This window comes from Nipponia nippon, unplaced genomic scaffold (genome assembly GCF_047370975.1).
Source record: "Nipponia nippon isolate SJK-2023a ecotype South Korea unplaced genomic scaffold, ASM4737097v1 scaffold_2, whole genome shotgun sequence".
Taxonomy (NCBI): domain Eukaryota; kingdom Metazoa; phylum Chordata; class Aves; order Pelecaniformes; family Threskiornithidae; genus Nipponia; species Nipponia nippon.
The window spans coordinates 17,061,005-17,079,259 of record NW_028262336.1 but is presented as its reverse complement, the minus strand read 5'-3'; the positions used below and the strand labels follow the sequence as shown (position 1 = coordinate 17,079,259).

General features: G+C 40.8%; 1 protein-coding gene and 1 long non-coding RNA gene across 4 annotated transcripts in view; one reads left to right on the top strand and one right to left on the bottom strand.

Moving 5' to 3' along the window:
* Positions 1-18,255, top strand: part of HTR1F (5-hydroxytryptamine receptor 1F) — a 115,677-nt gene that overhangs the window by 7,915 nt on the left and 89,507 nt on the right. The window lies entirely within an intron of this gene.
* Positions 921-15,793, bottom strand: LOC148055674 (uncharacterized). The gene is made up of 3 exons (XR_015704647.1): positions 15,707-15,793; positions 12,605-12,724; positions 921-1,014 (listed from the first exon to the last, which is right to left on the bottom strand). It is a non-coding gene; the product is annotated as an uncharacterized LOC148055674 (long non-coding RNA).

Sequence of the window (18,255 nt, the reverse complement as noted above, 5' to 3'; positions counted from 1 at the left end):
CTGTCCTACATGGTATTTTCCAGTGCACTCCCAGCAGACCTTCTGCCCTTAAGGGCTCACAAGCCCTCATGCCATGTCCGAGGACATGCAACCTATCTCCCACTTGGTGTTATGCTATCAAACTACCATTCCACTGGATCAGCCCTCACATCAGTTCAGGTATTTTGAACCGTAAAAACCTCTGAAAAATAGTAATGTCTTTCAGCCACTGGGACCTGTGTTAGGTGCCATGCAGCGTGGGCACAGCTGTTCACAGTGCTGTAAACGGAGTTGACATGAATATTGTGAGCACCAGCCACAACATGCCACTTGGGCTAGGGAGCAGGGATCTCTCAGCAATAGAGACTTCTTTTCTGTTTGTTTGAGACATGCTTGGTTCAGGCTTAAGTTTTTTGTTTGCATTTCAGATTTTTGACAATGGCCTAGTGACACTAAGTTTTCTCCTTGGGGAAAGCGGGCAAGGCTTCAATCTAGGGCAAGCCAGTTACCACCAGACAGATGACAAAATGAAGCAGCAAGACAAGCAGCCTAGGATGCCTCCAGTAGTTTTTGGCACAAAAGTCAGCGGTGCTTTGAACTGTCTGTAAAGGCAAACTTGGCCTAGAAAAGACCTATATTTGGATACTAAGGAAAGACAAGTAAAGAGGGCCTCAGTGTGGAGCCTGCTCATGACTGCCTGTACTGGCAGCAAGTACCTGTAAGTGGTAGGCTATCCAGAGCCCCAAGTAACATCAAAGAATGGGAACTTTCTGAATGCTGACAGTGTTCTAGAAAATTACTTGCTCTTTGGTGAAGCAGTTGCATGGTCTCTGGTGAACAACAGTCTGAGCTGTGTATATATGATATCGTGACATGATTTGATACTCACACGGGAATTCTCAATCCACTGTAGCCATCTAAAAACCAAGTATGTCATCTCTCTTAGTTATGTGATCTTTAATCAGCGGCAACAGCTCTGGGTGCATATCTTGTTTTTAAGATGACCTATTAAGCTGTCATCTATAGTTGCTTGACCTGCAACAGATAATGCCATCAGGAGAAACAAGTGCTAAAATGGAAAATGGCTTTACTTGCTTTCATTAACATTCATCTGACACTCCAAAAGGCTGCAGCTGGGCCAATGCAACGACGCTCAGAGCGCGAGTTCACCATGACAGTACGCCTTAATTACCTCTTTCTAGTGCATTTATGTGTCTTCTCTCAATTCTCAGGTAACAAGTCAAGTCTGCTGCTCATTAGCTCCATCCTTGATGTACTGAAACTATTTATTGGCTCTCCTGGCAGTTTGTTAGGCTAATGGTACTCATCTCTTGTTATATATAGCTACATGTAAGAAATAAGCAGACCACATTTAGTCATTTCAGTCATTTCAAACTACTAAATCTAATAGAAGAAAGAAAAGGGGTGCATAGCTGGACTGAAACTTCACCTGTTTTTTAATATTAAGAAGCTAAATTGAAAAAAGGTGCCAGAAAAGTGTGAAAAATGTGAATGAGGAAAACCAGATGTTAGATTTACAGTGAGATTCTTTGGGTTTTTAGACATCATCCTTCATATGCAGCTGCTGTCTTAATGATGCACATCACTGGTTATATGGAAGATTTCTGTCTAAAGCATGACATTTAATTTCAGAAAAGCAGTCATTAATTTCTAACTTTAAAGGTCTCTAAAGCATGTCAATCATTAATGACAACTAGGAAAAATTCTGAATGTAGCGATAACTTAGTATTTCAAAAGAAAAGAGGATAAATGCATTTTGCACATTTTCAGGGCTGTATAATACAATATCCTGCCATGAACAGTATTTCTGAATATTTAAACAGTTTCCTTCTTGGGTACTGGTGGGAAAAAAGGAGAAAGCATAAGGAAAAGGCTAGGTTGTGAAAGCAAAGAGGATGGAAGGGAACAAGAGTGGGAGGAGCTGTCACTCACAAGAGCAGCCCTTAAACTCCAGTGACTAGGTAAGACAATTTTGTTTAGGTGCAAAATGTGAAATGCACGTTGACACTTAAGAACTGGAAAATAAAAACATTAACTGAGGGCCGTGAAACCAAAGAGTAGAACTACATAGTTCTGAAAATACATTCTGCCTTCAGCATCAAAATATTTCTTGTCTCGTGTTCTGAAGAGCTAACACTGAAGAACAACTGTAACTGATGGAGCTGGGGAAATAGCAGTTGTGGTGAACCACATATCCACCGAAAGAATGCAATTTAGAGCTGTAAAATTATTTGTCAATACACCCAAATAGTTTTGCCAGAGCAAACTTTGACAAAACATTACTCAGCACAGAGACCTTCATTTTTTAGCAGTTTTGATACAGCAGTAGAGAGTTGCAACAGGACAGCAGTATTTATGTTTCCCTAACAGTTCAGTAATTAGAAAGCACATTCGAGACACAACTTATTGCTCTTCAGGGGTTTCCCATCCTGCAGCAGTTTTAACCTCAAGATGGACCACGCTCTCTGGCTCTCCTGCTCCTCCTGCACATTACAGGCTGTTCTCAAACAGGCTTGGAGCCACACAGCAGCAGCAAGAATGGCTCTCTAAGCAGCTTGTTACAGCAGTTTTGAAGGTATAAATGACCTGGTTCAAAGCACCTTTTTTCTCCATTTAAGAGGAGGCCTGAAATGGGCTTTGGTTAGCAGCTGTGAGGGGAGAATAGGAAGAAACCAGCACTTTGTGTTGCTAGGTGTACAGGTGCTCACACTTTGAACTGCTTTACCCAGCACAGGCAGAGCTGACCTCTGCTGGAATAAAAGTGCATAAAAAGAAAATCAAGGGATGTGATTTACATCCAAATGAAGAGAGGAGCATTTTTTTTTTTTTTTTTTGCAAACTCCTCTTTTCTTCTCAATACCTGCTTGCAGAAAATCCCATTAAATTATTCTTTCTCAAGACCTGTTTGTGAAGGCTAGTTGATGCAACACATGAAAACCAGGAGAAAAACAATACACTAGAAGCACGGTTTCTGTGTTGCATCCATGTAAATCTCTTGCAAGAACGGTCTATCTGCTCTGTTTGGAAATATCCTGAGGCAAGGACAGAGAAAGAGGACGATTAGTCCTGATTCTCTTTGGCAAATGCTTTCCTCTGCAGACCCACAGAGATGTTTCTCTTCCTTAAAGGACTCATGTGGTCTCCACTACTGCACCTGGTTTTTACTGAATGTCCCACCACAGTCTGTAAGGTGGAAATGTAGCTGTTCCATTCATTTTATTGATTCAGAGAGAGAGGCAGAACCCTGCCTATGGACAAAGCCCGGAATGATATGCTAGGTTGGGAAGTTTGCCTCTCATCTTCCCAAGTAACACAGCAATGGTGCTGACTGACTTCTTAGGTGTGTGGTGAGGATAAACCGGTAACTGTCTGCACAGTTACCAGGACCATTGCAACACACATATCAGCTTGTAACGGTCAAAGGGAACTTCATCTCGTGGTTTAGAAACTGCTCATCTCTGTCTCCGTCAGAAAATTCACAAGAAAAACCTTTGTATGAAATACTGGAAAAACAGATTTGGCCAGAATTTGTCTGGCAAAAAAATGGGATTAAAATGGACTTAAAATGCAGAGGGACGAGAAAGCAAATAATATTTTTCTGACCTGGATGCATTTGTGTGCTGAAATCTGACTTCCAGCATGTATCAAAGAGGTGTGTAACCAAGAAAGAGAGGGGACAGTACATATCTCTTTACTTCTTTCATAAATCTGTGAGGCACCTTGGTAGAAGTGGCACAGGAATCTAGGCTGAAATTCAATGCAACAGCATAGAGCCTAAGTTAAAGGCAGACTGGCAGAGAGATGTGTTGAAAATACTTGTAGGACGAAGCAGCATTTACACAGGAAGGAACGCTATAAATGTCAGGAGTTGCTTTAATTCATCAGAACTTACTTCACTTAGCCATGCGATTCTGACTTTTACTGCCAATTCTTTTCATAAGCAATACTTATTCTAGCTGTGACCAACTCATTTGTTCTCTTAATTGTTATTGAGAGAACTACTTTTGCAACATCATAATTTGGTGATGCCTTTTCTGCATATCTAATGTGTCATACACCTGTAACTAAATGATTTTTACTTTCTCATTTTTTATCAAGACAATATTGTGCAGACTTCTTTGGCAGTAACCTGACATAAAGCTTCGTGTGTTGATCCCAAACACGTCTACTTTCTGGAAACTCATTCATTTAATCTAGAGAAGCACAGATCATTTGAAGAATGATAAAATTACATGGTCAGCCTGAAAATTAAGCCATTTATATAAAAAGAGGTTTGCTCTTGTACAGCTGTAGGTATGAGTCACTGACATAAGAACTCAAGGAATTGCAGGGATATTAAGAATATAAAAATAAAGATTTTAATAAATTGGTGAAGTAATTAAAGAAGACGGGAAATAAAAGGCTTGTTCATCCTCACTGAAACAGAAAGCTTCTTTCTGTGGTAATGAGAACAGATCATACCTCTCATGTTCCTTGTTAAAAATCTTCTGGACCAACACCTGTCAAGCAAGTACTATCTCTGGATGCACTGCCCTTTAAAGAGTTGTAGGAAGCAATGAGACTAAGGATCAAGAAGTATTGCTCTTGCTTTCAGTAAGAAAGACTTTGGCTGCCTGTCTCCTTTCTTCAGACTCTCCTCTTCCTGCCTACAACAGCTGCCAGCTCTGAAACAGCTGAACTGCAATAAAGAAACACCCTGGAGCAGTGGAGAGGCCCTGTGGGCAGAGCTGTTCTGCTTCTCAGACCACAGCTACCTCCAGCCAGGGAAGAGAAGGCAGTATTGATTGAGGGCAGAGAGGGGGAAAGAAGGGCAGAAAAATACCTTTCTTCCTTTCTTTGCATCTTCACCTCCTTCTAAAACCTATCCTAAAAGTGAGAACCAGTTTTTCTTCCGTCTCTGTAGCGGAGAGAACTACAAGAACCTGTTCTCACCTCTCTCGTTTGGTGCCTTTGAGAGTGAGCAGTGTCACACCTAGCTTTCAGGCAAGAGCCTCATCTCCAGCATCTACAGGGGAGCAGCTCATACATTGCAATAAATTGGCTTAGAGTCAATTCAATTTAGATCAAAGTGATGATAATGTGCTAAAGGAAGGAACTAAAGAGGTAATTCAGAAGATGTTTCTGCCTTCTGAAAGGTTATCCAGCTAGCTATTCTTTTGCTTTTGTTTGTTTGCAATTTAGATTCCCAGTTACATCTAAGTACTCAGTGCCCAGACCCGATTTTTTTGTGTGCAAGTGCTTGTCTTCTTTTTTTTCCCTGTTTTCTATATGTGATTGGAGGAGACAATGGGAGGTAGAAGGGTCCCTGTCAGAACTAGGGAAATATATGAACAAATAAAATGAAAAGATAAAAATATTCCTAGTGCAATCTCTGCTTTTCAGATTCTCCACTGTGATAACAAGGAGGCTGTACCACAGCCTGTGGCACTGGGCTATGTGTGTGATTATAAAAGCAAACCCTTGTTTGAACAGGCTGTCCTACTGTTAACTTGCCATCTTTCAGGTGCACACACGAGCCACCACCACCACTTTATGCTTGGTGCTGCCTACAGCACTGCTTGTCAGGGAGTTTTGAAGGCAGGGGGCTTGTCTTGGAGAACAAGGTTTGGACCGTGCTGACTGAGAAGCTGCCTCTCCTCATCCTCTCAATGATGGGCAGTCTCCTTGCCCCGGAGAACATAGAACATGGTCCATGCCAGCACCTGTGAGTGGGCTGCAGGACGGTTCTTCCTTAGCAAGGAAGCAGGAGCTGGGCTGGACTATGGGTCAGCGCTTGCTTCCCTGGAGTGGGGAAATAGAGAAGTCATTCCTGAGCTGGGGGAAACACAAATGGATTGCAAAAGTTCAGCAAGCCTGAACTAGGCATTCTGGTAAAAGTAGTATTCAAAATGTAAGTATATATATTAAACATGATCTTAAGGAGGCTGCTAAATCAAAATGCAACAGAATAAGCACAGACGATAAGAAAGAGATGGAATAATTACAGGCAAGAAACTGAAATAGAATTTCTGTTATATCATCTACCTGTTTTTCCCTCATACCACCCTAGCACTCTCACTAGACCTTTCTAAACCACACAATATACTGTTGGTTCAGGCTTAACAGAGCACTAGCTGGGGATAAGGTACCGTGATTAAAAACTCACAGAGACTATAAAATAAATCAAATCATGTAAGTAGTTAATTTTTATAATTTGAAATTAATTATCTTTTATGCAAGCAGAACCACAATCTAGGCTGCTAGCAGCTATTCTGGAGTATTAGTTTATGAATGGTGAAAGGGAGGGTAGCAAGCCATTTTTGTAAGCAATTTTGTAATACAGAGTCTTGCACTGGGATATGCATAAAAGTAACTTCAGAAGTGATGGCGTAATGGTCAGTTCTGGGATACCTGATATGCCTAAGTGCAATCAGAAACAGTGCAAACAGGAACCACAGAGCTGGCTTGAGGAGGGAGGAAGGACAGAGATCACATGAAAGAGCTTTCCACCCTGCGGGGAGCCCGAGGCCGCCCCTTCCCGCAGCATGGCTCTCAGAGTTGCTGCCAGCCCACGTCTCAGAGGGTTTGGGTTTAACTTCATCCTCTACCAAAGTGCATGACCTTGGTCTCACCATGTGGTCCCCCTGTGTCTCACTTTCCTGACTCATAAGGCAAGATGAGGCATATTCCCCATTTAACAAAGCACTAGGAAGAAAACTACATTGAAAAGCAAGAGGTACTTGAACTCTGCAAAGATGGGCCACGCGTGTATTGCTCAGACTGACAGATCTTCCTGTGATGACCTTCCCTGCGGCTTCAAGTTCGGGGTTACTCAGTCTGTTGTCTTGGTCCTGGAACATGCAAAATACCTGCAAATAAGTTTTAAACAGGGCATGCAGCTATGCAGGCCTCCACATAAGAGATGTGCCTCTGATTTTATCTGTAGCCAGCCATAAGTTTAAAGGATGAGAATTAGCAAATGATGGTTCAGTCTTACAGCTCTTCCCTCCCAGCAAGGTGACAGAAGGTTTCCACAGCTGGTTCTGCAGACCTTCATAAGACCTTTCCATCTTCCCTGCATGCAGCAATGTCAGCTGATCATTGATTTTCGATATGGTTTTTCATCACTGAAATGTTGACACTTTAATTATCAGGAGTGCCTGCACAGGTTAGAGTTAAAAAATTAAGAGTGTGTGTATCAGAGACTTTAGTATAGCAACTGCCAACAAGTTACCTGAGCAGTGAAAGTTTTGAAGCTTGCTTTCCTGTAGTTCTTGTTCTTATAAAAGTTTTCAGTCCTTCTGTTCCCTCATACAGATTCTCTAATGTCTAATCATAAGTTGAACACATGCTGTGGCCTTTCCATTAACAGGGGCTTGCCTTGTGTCTATTTGGCAACGTGTTTTCATCAGACGTGTAGGGACTCTTGATCTCTCCACAAGTTTAGTTAAAACTGGGCAATGAGTTCAAAAGGAACTCATGGGGACGGACAGACAGCACGATCTTGTAAGCATCATTTCCCAAGGAAACTGGATTAAAAGACTAGCAGCTAGCTATGTGGTAGGCTAATTCAACCCTTCCTTTTCTGTCAGTAAAAAAAAAAAAAAAGGTGAGAAATTTTTTTTTTAACATTAGTTAGCAGAGTTTCAGTTAGAGGGGAAGCTGACTCCCCTTTTTTTTTTTTTTTTTCATTAATAGGGTCTAGAAAAAGGACAGCTTTATGTCCAGAAGAACTAACTAGAACTAACTAGAAGAAATTACTTTTTTAAAGGGTCCTTTTTATTTATTACTGGTGATCTGCTTTGTCAGGGTTTTCCACTGCATGGTGTCTCCTTTGAAGTAATTGCAAAATCATTATCTCTTCAAGGTTGTTTCGAGCAACATGACGGAAGCCTCCCATAGCCTGTTTTCCTACTGGAATTTTTATCCTTCTTGATTATCGGCTGTGTTCCCATGACAATTCCTGTACTCACGCATCCCAGAATTAGCTCCTAACACATTTCAGCCTGATGGTACATCAAGCCCACTCAGTGCTCTGGAAACTACATGTACGCAATAGGCTCTGAATGTGTGGGGAAAGGAAGGTCTCTAATTTGGGTATTAAGGCTATGTTATTGAAAGATGGGAGAAGGGATGGACAGAAGGGAGTAGAAGTCATCAAAGATGCTTAGGTTTATTCCTTTTTTGTAATTATTATTTCTTAAATTGAAACGCCTCATGTCTGTAGGTTAACATCTATATAATTAGTATATACTTTTGGTGAAATGGAATACTTGCTTGAAAATGACTTATCAATTTAGCTTCAGAGTCAGCTGATAAGGCAAGCAATTCTATATTTTGAGTTAACTTTCCTGCAGCTTTCCCTCATTGCACTCTCAGTTTTCCTGGAAGCTCACTGTTTCCCTGAGGTGCCCAGGTGTCATTTTCACTTTAAATGCTGCTGCACAGCTGGGTGCATTCCAGCTGCAGAACTATGTACCCTTCTCAAGATTGCAACAGTCACCTTAGTCAAAACCTGAGCAAATCCTATTAGAGATCTACTCAAAAGAAACATCTCATTGCTCAGTTCTAGCTGCCAGAATATTGCCAGACCTGATGGTATACATCCAGCAGAGCCTCTAGCTGAGAAGGGAGCATCTGGATACTCCACTACTGCAAACTAAGTCAAGGACCGTTGACAAGAAAATCTCCCAGCAGGTGCTGTTTTGGCTCCAAACAGCACTTGTGGTTTGCTAGGACGGCCACCATCGCGCTCCCATGTTTTGTGGCCAGCACTAATGTTTCTCAGCCAACACATGATGAATTCCAGCCAGGACTCCTGATGGATCTTCATGTACAGCCAAAACTGCCAGCAGAACGTGTTCAACTCTAATACAGCTACCTAGAGAGCTGCTAGCTAACTTTTTTCTGCTAGTAGTTAAAGTTCACAGATTAAAGCCGTTCTGAGGCTTCCTGGATGTTTTTGCCCCCAGCTTGTTCTCAAGAAGCTGTCCAGACTGGAGAAGTAAAGCTCTTCAACATGTCTCCATCTGAGAACAGCCTACCATCTCACCATCTGTCACAACAGCATTTTCTAACATTTTCTTCTCCCTCTTGGTGCTTCTTATGCCTTTTTGACGTTTGCCCTCTGGCATTCTCCAAATGGCACAGCAGTGTTAAGCAGTGACAAACACACCTTGGGACACTCGCATTTATGGAATATCAAAAAGTCACCTTCCTCCCAGCTACCACCTTTTCTCACTCAGCATGATGGTACCACGAGGGTTAAAAAAACAGGCAGGGACATGCAAGCATGGTTACCAAGATAGCAGGTATAGGAGAAAATGCAATTGAGATAGTAGTTTGCTTTACAGCTTTCAGCTACCTTTAGCTTTTAAAAGACATATTACCCAAAGTATGATATTTAAAGATGCATACAGATTTTAAGATACTCAGTTTGTTTTAATCACAGTCTCAGCACTATTAATGATTTGATTTCAGAAAAGTTATTGCAAAAGTCTATTTGTGCCATTTGTGAAGAACTTCAGATGATATAAAACCAAATTTAAAATAAAGATAATACATTCAAGGGCGAGAGGGTCTCTCTGAGGAGTCACCTATAAAAGTAATATTGACCTCTCACTCATGGAACCTCTGCGAGAAGCCTTCCAACAGAAACATTGCTGCCTATTGTGCCAGCTGCCATTGCCATTTCAACAAGACCCTTTTTGTTCCTTGGTGGCAAACCTCCTGATTGCATCTGTCCCCCTCCATAAGGATAGCCAGCGGAGTTGCACAAGGAGGTTACTACTTTTTTTCTGCCTCTCACCGATTTCCCAACAGCCCTTCCACCAATTCAAAACCCTCCAGGTCCCCGTGGCAGTGCTGGTCTCCAGGCTGAGCCCAGGGCTCAGCTCAGCCTGGGAGGAGACCATAGGAGGGGGATTCCAGGAGTGAGGGAGAAACATCGCATTAGTGTTGCTATGGAGATGAGAATTAGCACAATAACTATTGTGTTCTGTTTCAAAGCTTCCCAGTCTCCAGTTTTAACTCCTTCCCCCACTCCACCACCGCTTCAGTTCTGTCCCAGCAACATCCCAGCACACCTGACAGATTTCTGGGTCAGGAACTGCAAAGGGAATGGCAGAACATATAAGAACTTGAAGTCTGGCCAGGAACCAGAAAAGGGGGAGAAAAAAGTGAGAGAAGGTGTTGTAGAAAGAGGAGAGGATAAAAAAAAAAAAGAGGGTTATAAGAGGCAGGGACATGCAAAAACAGTTTCTGGAGATGGCACAGAAACAGACAGAAATGGAAAATATTTTAGTACCGTATGGTTACCCTCTACACTTCCTTAATGAAGCTCTGCCCCTCATGGATAGCAATGCACAGGCTGTACACCACTCGGCAATGAATACTGAGACCATCATCTTCCCTCCTGTATGCAACAGCCTCTCCTTTTTACTCAGCACTGAGAGGAAAAGCAAAGCTCTCAGGAAGCAAATACAACATCACGCTTTCTTGTAAGAAGAAGAGCAAAAGTTGAAATAAATACAATATTTTTAAACACAGTTTTCCACATCTGCATTGTTACATTCAATTAGATGGTTGTGCCATTTCTGATGGGGTTTATGTTCCAGTGCCCTAAAGCTTGCGCTGCTTATGTACGAGTTGTTGTTGACATGAGCTCAATACCGTTCCATAAAATCACCCATGCTGTAAACGTAATGTCCTGCCCTTCTGCAGAGACAGTGGAAAAGCATTAAAAAGAGGTAATAAAGATTCAATTGAGCTTGTAGATGAAAATTAGGAGGACAAGGCATTTCTGATCCACTAGGCTTCACAATTAACAGCAGGTGCTAGATGCAGCATCACCGGCTGTGTGAAGTGTCTTGGAACATATCTTTCACCTGCCGATAACGTTGCCCCTTGCTGCCACAGCCATTGTGCAAAACCCAACAAACAAGCCTGGCTCCACTACCTCTGGCCCTGCAGCAGGCACCACCCTTGTTCTTTCAATCTTCCCAAAATATATTCCTCTGCAGCCACCAAAAGTACAGCTGAACTTTCATTTTGCCTAGCTAGCGAAAGACACCATAAACCAGCGGATAAGCAGAGGATAAAACGTGCCTCCCAGAAGAGCAGCGGGAGGGAGGGAGCAGGGCTCCAGCCGCAGGGAAAGCAGGCTGCAAAAAGGGTCTAAAATGCGGCTGGGGGGCATTCACGCTTATGCTGTTGTTATATATCCTCATCCCGTGTCACATCCTTTCCTAAAAATGAATACTGATTTTCTGAGCCCAGAAACTGACCTACTGGAAGTTAATTTGACACAGGCAGAGCTCACCAAAGCTACCCCTTAGGTTTTATCTTCCTTTGTCCAAAATGGCATAGCAACTGGCTGTTCGTGCCACCTGGCTGTGCGATGACACACGCAGACAGCAGCATCCCCACAGTGATGACTCTGGGGATCTCGCTGAGCCGCCTTCCCTCCCTGCTGACTGACAACAACTTGAAAATGGGCATAGTTTGCAAAAGACACGTGAATGATACAGCTGTTTCTTTTGAGTCTTTGCTACTCTCCAGTCCCATCATTCCCAGAGCTTCTTATACGATTTCTAACCAAGCTTTGAGAGGAGAAAAAAAAACACAGCAAAAAAAAAAAAAAAAAACAACCATACCTCCAGCCCCACAATGGGAGAGAGCACCATAAGACTAACCTTTGGTGTGGTGCTGTGGTGTCAAAGACTCACTGCTGCCCAGATTTAAAAGGGTAGTGAGAAATGACCAATTTTGGCTATTAGTTGCTGTGCAAAAATTTTCAAATAAAACCGTAATTTCTCATAACTTGCCCTTGTAGGCAAGGCTTCAAAAGCAGGGAAATGAATGTTTTCCCTTCAAGAGTTTAAAGAGGAGGGAGAGTCTTCACTCATTCATTGATCTCTACAGTGTATTTCATGGGAGCTTGGGAAAGTCCAAAAGCAGAATAAGGTTCAGTGGGTCTCTCAGCCCAACTATAGTTCCACCCTCACAATCTCATTTCCATCCCCCTTCCGTCCTCCAGTCTTGCAAAGGAAAATACCTTGAAACTAAAAGTCCTATATTACTTCTGAAGATTCACCCCCTTATCTTTCTGGTGAAGACCTACACTTTTTAATACAACACAGGTAAGGAAACACCTTTCTCAGAAAACTTAAAACCACACATGAAACACAGACAGAAAAACTGCTCTTTCAAGCTCAGAAAGTTAAGGAAAAAGTCATCCCAAATCAACACTCTGATTTAATACTTCTCCAGTCAACAAAGCGTCTGACTACCTTTTTATGTGCTTATTATTAAAAGGTTGTCTTAGTAGCAAACTGTCAGTTTAAACTGGGAACTCAGATGCACTACAGAATGGCTAAAGTCCAAAAATACAGGTATCATGGGGATGGGTGAGGATATTACTAATTACTCCATTCCCATTCCCTGAAAATCTTGTTTCTTTTTATGAAATGTAATAAATAAAAGCATGACAAATAACAATGATCTTCTAATTGAGAAAGTGTCAGGAACAGGAGAAGCAGCAGGGTGTGGTTTTTGCTCACATGCCAAAAGCGTGGTATGTGAAAATGTCATTATGAAGTTCCAAAATCACAGTCAAGAGACTTACCTGCTTAACCTTCTAGTGGTGCAGAAACCTCGAGTGGAATTCAAAATCATCTGTGTTTCTACTGCATATCCCTGTTACGTTTTTGAAAGACGGGCAGATGAAACCCTTTATTTAGTCAACCTTAAAGAAAGACAAGAGATTACCAAGAGACCTCTGGATTCCTGGGAAGTTTTGTCTTTAGGATGATTTACTTATCTTTATCCCTGGATTTTTATGTACCACATGTAGAATACCATTTTTTAATAACAGAGTACATACTTATGTTTCTATTCAGGGGTCACTTCATAGATAAAATACTTACATGAATGCCTATATTATTTCAATTCTCAGTCACACTGAAAGTTAATACAACACAAATACCCAAACTACAAAGACAGTTTTGGAAAATGCTGTGTTAGGCTGGGCTCATGCTGTTTTAATCTAGATATTCGCATCCAGATGATGTCACTGAGAGATGTTTGGTTTTGCAAGGATGATTAATTTCATTTTCCCTCTAACATCATGAATGGTACTAATCACTCTGTCTAATTTTGTTCAATGATGCTATTAGTTAGTTTCACAGCGCAAATAAAATTTAGCCCAACGTCTCAAGAACCTGAGCATCATCTATATTAACAAAGCCTTATTACACAAGATTTCTTTTATGCCTTTTTTAAGCCTGAACACAATATGGTCAGTGCCAAGGCATGGGGAACGTTTGCATCTTCAGCAGGGGCCAGTGTGGACCAGTCGCTATGTCATGAAACGTTTCAAATTGATCACAGTGATGGTCTGTGACATGCAAAGCCATGCCTGGGTCTTCGACTCTGAACAATACCTGAATGACAAACAGTAGAGCTTCTCAGGGTACTCCATCCCACCTATACCAACTTTATCCCATAGGAAACACGCTACTTTCTTGGCCTCAGGTATGAGTGCCACCTGATGGTTAATGAAAATGTCTAAGGTGATATAAAAAACAGAAACCAAGGCTGAGCGGTATCAGTTTGAATCTTGAACAGGCAGAGTCATGCCACACTGTCCAGTGGAGAGCTGCTAGATGGTGACAACTGCTTTCTCTCTGCCAAGAGTGCAGTGCACTTAGCAAAAGGAGTTAAGCCTTTTGAACATAATGGCATGTAGGGCATAAAGTATTGCTGGGGTCTCTTCACTGTCATGTAAAAATCACAAATGTTGCAGCAAGTGCTGTGCTTTGATTGCAGTGTTTTTAGGCCCATTTTCACCTTCCCTTGCACTTGCCTTTTAAGCTTTGATCACAATGCTGTACAGCTAAAGGCACCTGAGAAACAGATTGCTAGGCAACAGATGCTGCAAAGGACAGCTTCCCCTACCCTAGCACCGAGATGGCAAGAGACCTTACAGTGCTCAAAGTTGCCTGCTAGAAAATATTCAAGGCAGAACCAGCTTAGTGCTATGAAGGCAGTCAGGTGAAGCAAGAAATTAGTTTGAAAGTAGGAGTTAAAAATAAACAGCAATAGAAAAAAGAGGCAATGAAAGAGAAACATGTTGGGAGGCAACAAAAGGCAACATTAAATAAGGAGTTGTTACTAAAAGTGTGGGAGCAGGTAGAGAATATGAGGAAAGAAATTAGCAAAACGTAGGTACAAGGCAGATATGAAACCTTGTGTGGTAGCATAAATATAAACTTAATTTGCTGTCATTCTTATAAAAGTTTATTGCTAAAATTCTGTTTAGGGTTCATTTTACACCACTGTATCAAAAATTATGTCTACCATGAGGAGACCAATATTACTGTTGTGTTTTGCTTCTGAATTACCAAAGAGAGTACTTTACATCATTTCTACTTAGTTCATAAATGTCATCCATGGAGTAAATAAAAAAGTTTCATTTGATCACCATTTAGGAGAGAACGCAGAAGCTACATAAATCTTTATAGAACACAAATTGGTATTTCACCCAGAATATAACTTGGAAGCCAACATACAAATGCAAAATGGTACATACTAAGCAATGCTAAGTAAGCAAAAGGAAGGCTGCATCTGCCTAATGAGAGTTTCCTTTAAGATAACAAACCCAAGCTGCTAAAGTAACCTGACCTGGAAGTTGTGAAGCATAGTGTGGTACCGCATTTAGGAAATGTTTTTTCCTTGTTTAAATGCTTAACTGCTATTTTAAATGTGTAAATAGGCTTGCCCAGTAGGATGAACAGTGACAACAAAAACAGATGCCGGGTATGCAGAACCAACAAGAAAGTACTGAGCAGCAAAGCAAGCTAAGTGTTAGAGATGAAGAAATGCCGACATACAGTGAAAATTAGACTTCGCAAAGGATATTAAAACAAATGGGGGAAAAAAATGGAGTTGCTATGCAGGAAGAATGGGACAGAGATTAAAGATAATCTAGGTACAGCCCAAAAACTGAGTAAATACTCGGCCTCATTTCTATCAGAGGAGATGATGTTGAGCATGGAACAAAAGGCAGAATGGCTAAAGGGAATCAGGTTAGGAAAATTGCTAAGGAGCTTATTTGGTCTTTTGAGACCACACAATCATCACAGCAGAATTCTGAAAGAACAAGATGCAAAATAGCAGGTAGAGTAACCAGTATTTTCAACAATTCTGCCAGGTCAATCCATTCTTAAATGACTATACAATTGCAAAAAGGTTGCTGAAAGACTGTTTGAGCTTGCCAAAATAACAGCCGAGATGAGGATAGGAGTTCTGCCTACAAACGTATCATTGAAATAAAAACCAGAAAGGGGAAAAATAATATTTTAGCTAAAGGGTAATGTTGACATGAGAACAAACACATCATGAAGTTAGAAAAATGTTTCGAACCTTCAATGCAATGAGGTTTGGGAACAATCTTCCAACAAGAGTAACTGGCACAGAACTAGTCAGAGATGGAGATTAATCAGTTTGGAAATCAGTTTGGAAAACAGATTTAGTGATAAATTTGCCTGAGGCAGGTGGAAGAGAGACCATTCCTAGTCCTTTTTTCTATAAGTTTCTTTATAATCAAGTCTCTGTGATTCCTCCATGGTTTCCTAGACATTTGACTAGATAATATTCCAGCATTCAGTAATAATCCTTTGCCTTGTTACTGCTTGCAGTCAGCTTAACTATCATCCATATTGCTTACCTCTCACTCCATCAACAAACAGGTACATGTATTCCCTCACAAGGCAAAGTTTTCTGTTGGATGTGCTGACATGGCACAGACTTTTCTAGTTCTGCCAGTTATTCCTTGAGCTGAGGGAGGAAATGGAAAAGTTGAGCCCTGCCTGCTGTAACAGTGGTTGAAATGCCTAGATGGCTCGCCCACCACTCATGTAATCGACGGCACCCATGCTGCCCAGATGAGAGACACGTTTAAGGAAAAACAACCAAATATTTCCCCTCAGTCCATTACTTTGAAACTTTAACAGAGTTTACGCTAAGTTTGTCAAAGCTAAAACAAACTATTGACAGTGTTGAAATATGAGAATAGAAAGGAAGGCACAAGTCTTTTCAGATAATTACCTTCATGCTTTTCAAGTTTGGAGTACGTGGGATATTCCCTCCATGGGTTTAACCAAACTTAAGTATGTGGGTTTTGTGTGAAGTCTTTAGCCAGCTTTTTGCCACTGACACATCACCTTGGTAAATCTCTTTTTACAATTGCTTCAACATACCATTTACAATATCTGACTTGTTTCACAAATATACTCTAAGGTTTCTTATTAAAAAACCTTGCAATAGTCTAAGAGAAAAAGTGTTCTGCAAATAAAGAGTAACATTAACTATTCTATTTTTGGAAAACAGGAGTGCAGTGCCAATTAGCCTGCAGCAGTCTGAAGGCAAAATTCCCCATCCCCTACCAGACAAGGTCACTGGAGTTGCGTGTGCATGTTGACACAACCTTTGAATGCATATACCCATTTAAAATAATTATTTTGCATGCTAAGCCATATCTTCTTCTTCTAAGTTCATTTCCACTGTGTAATGGATGGCTTGAAATCCAATTTAATTCATTTTTGTGATGCAATTTTCATCCATGTCTACTATTTTCAGTGCATATTACATCTTCACTACTTCTGAATGTATCTTATTAAGTAGCAATTGCAAATATATATATATCATAAATTTCAATTCTGTAATTTCTCCTTTTACTCAACTCTAACTTCCGTCATTCTTGAAAGCACACACACAAAAAAAAAATCTGTAGAACAAGTATGCATTTTAGTTGTATTCCATATCCCAGTCACTGAACAAAGACATTTCATAGCTAACCTGTATTTATTTATTCCTAAAACCAATTCCTGTTTCTATTCAGTCTTCTTAATGTATTTTGCCTTTATAACAATTGATATACAGTTATGCAATTCAATTTGATGACAGACTTTTTTTCAAAGCTGGAAATGAAGTTTGCTAGCATCTTTTTTCTCATCCTCAAAACATCAGTTTGAGGTATTTAAGGTATTTGGAACATCTTTACAAACCAGAGTTAAAGAGAGAAAGAAGAGAACTGGGGATTCTGTGAAGCCCCAGGGAATCCGTGCTGCTTCTTCCCAGCTGAAGCATGGAAGGACTCTAGAGGGATGCTGGGACATTGTTACCCTTAGATCCCACATGGACAAGGGTTTGGGGACTGAGTTTTGGGCAAGGGTTTTTTTGTTTGGTTTTATAGTCTCCATATGAAGCTCTTCCTGCTCATGCAAGACCAGTTTTTTCAAAAGAAAAAAAGATTCAAGATTCAACTTTAAAAAGAAAATTCTTATATACTTCTGCTTTAAAGAAAAAACAACAAAAATCAGTCTATCTTAAATCTGGCTACTTCACACACACTAAACTTCACAGACACTTCTATTAAAGCTGTTTTTTCTGCACTTCTCTTTCACAGAAGGGACAGGCTGTTTGTCAACAGGTTTTTTATGTTGCCTTTGAAGGGCTTCTGGACCTGACTATCCCATTCTAAACAGATTTAGTTTGATCACAATGAAACCTTCAGGAGAGGGTGGTAGTGCTTTCTACTTTCACATAAATGATAGTTCTGCCTGCAAAGTGGCCATAAAAGCCACGGGCAGGAACTTTATAAGTTGTTTTCTGTCAGTTATTTCCATGTAAAGTATACATTATTTGCAAGTTAAATTTGTTTTGTTTTCCCCGATCTGCCAGTTCTACAAACTCAAGCTGACAATCAAGCAAAGTTCTTCTCATGCATAATTACCTGTAACGAAGAATCCTCTGGCCAAATTGATTCACTGACACTTGAGCATTTTGTTTCCTGTCAGCACTTTTGCACAGCCAATGCAGACCAAAACTTAACAAACAATGCTAATATACAAGAAAATGTTGAGCCTGGTTCACTGTCAGCACATCTCCTCTGCTGGGCTTGCACACCAAAGAAAATAGTTAAAACATCAGCTTTAAAGGCAAGCTAGTAGCTATGACTTGGAATACACATAAATAACCTACTGAGTAGGCGGTAATTTTACATCGGAGTGGGAGATGTTAGATAAAGTCTCTTCTCAGTGCAGCTTTTGAAGTACCTGGGACTGAGTGCTGCTGTCTTTCACATTTATTTCACTCCGCCCTTTGCTGTGCACTTCTAGCACCTTCACTTTACCCAACCCCATGAAAAAAATTTCCAGGACAAACAAGTTTTCAGGACTTGGGAAGAGATAATTAGACAATTAGTTTAGTTTTGTT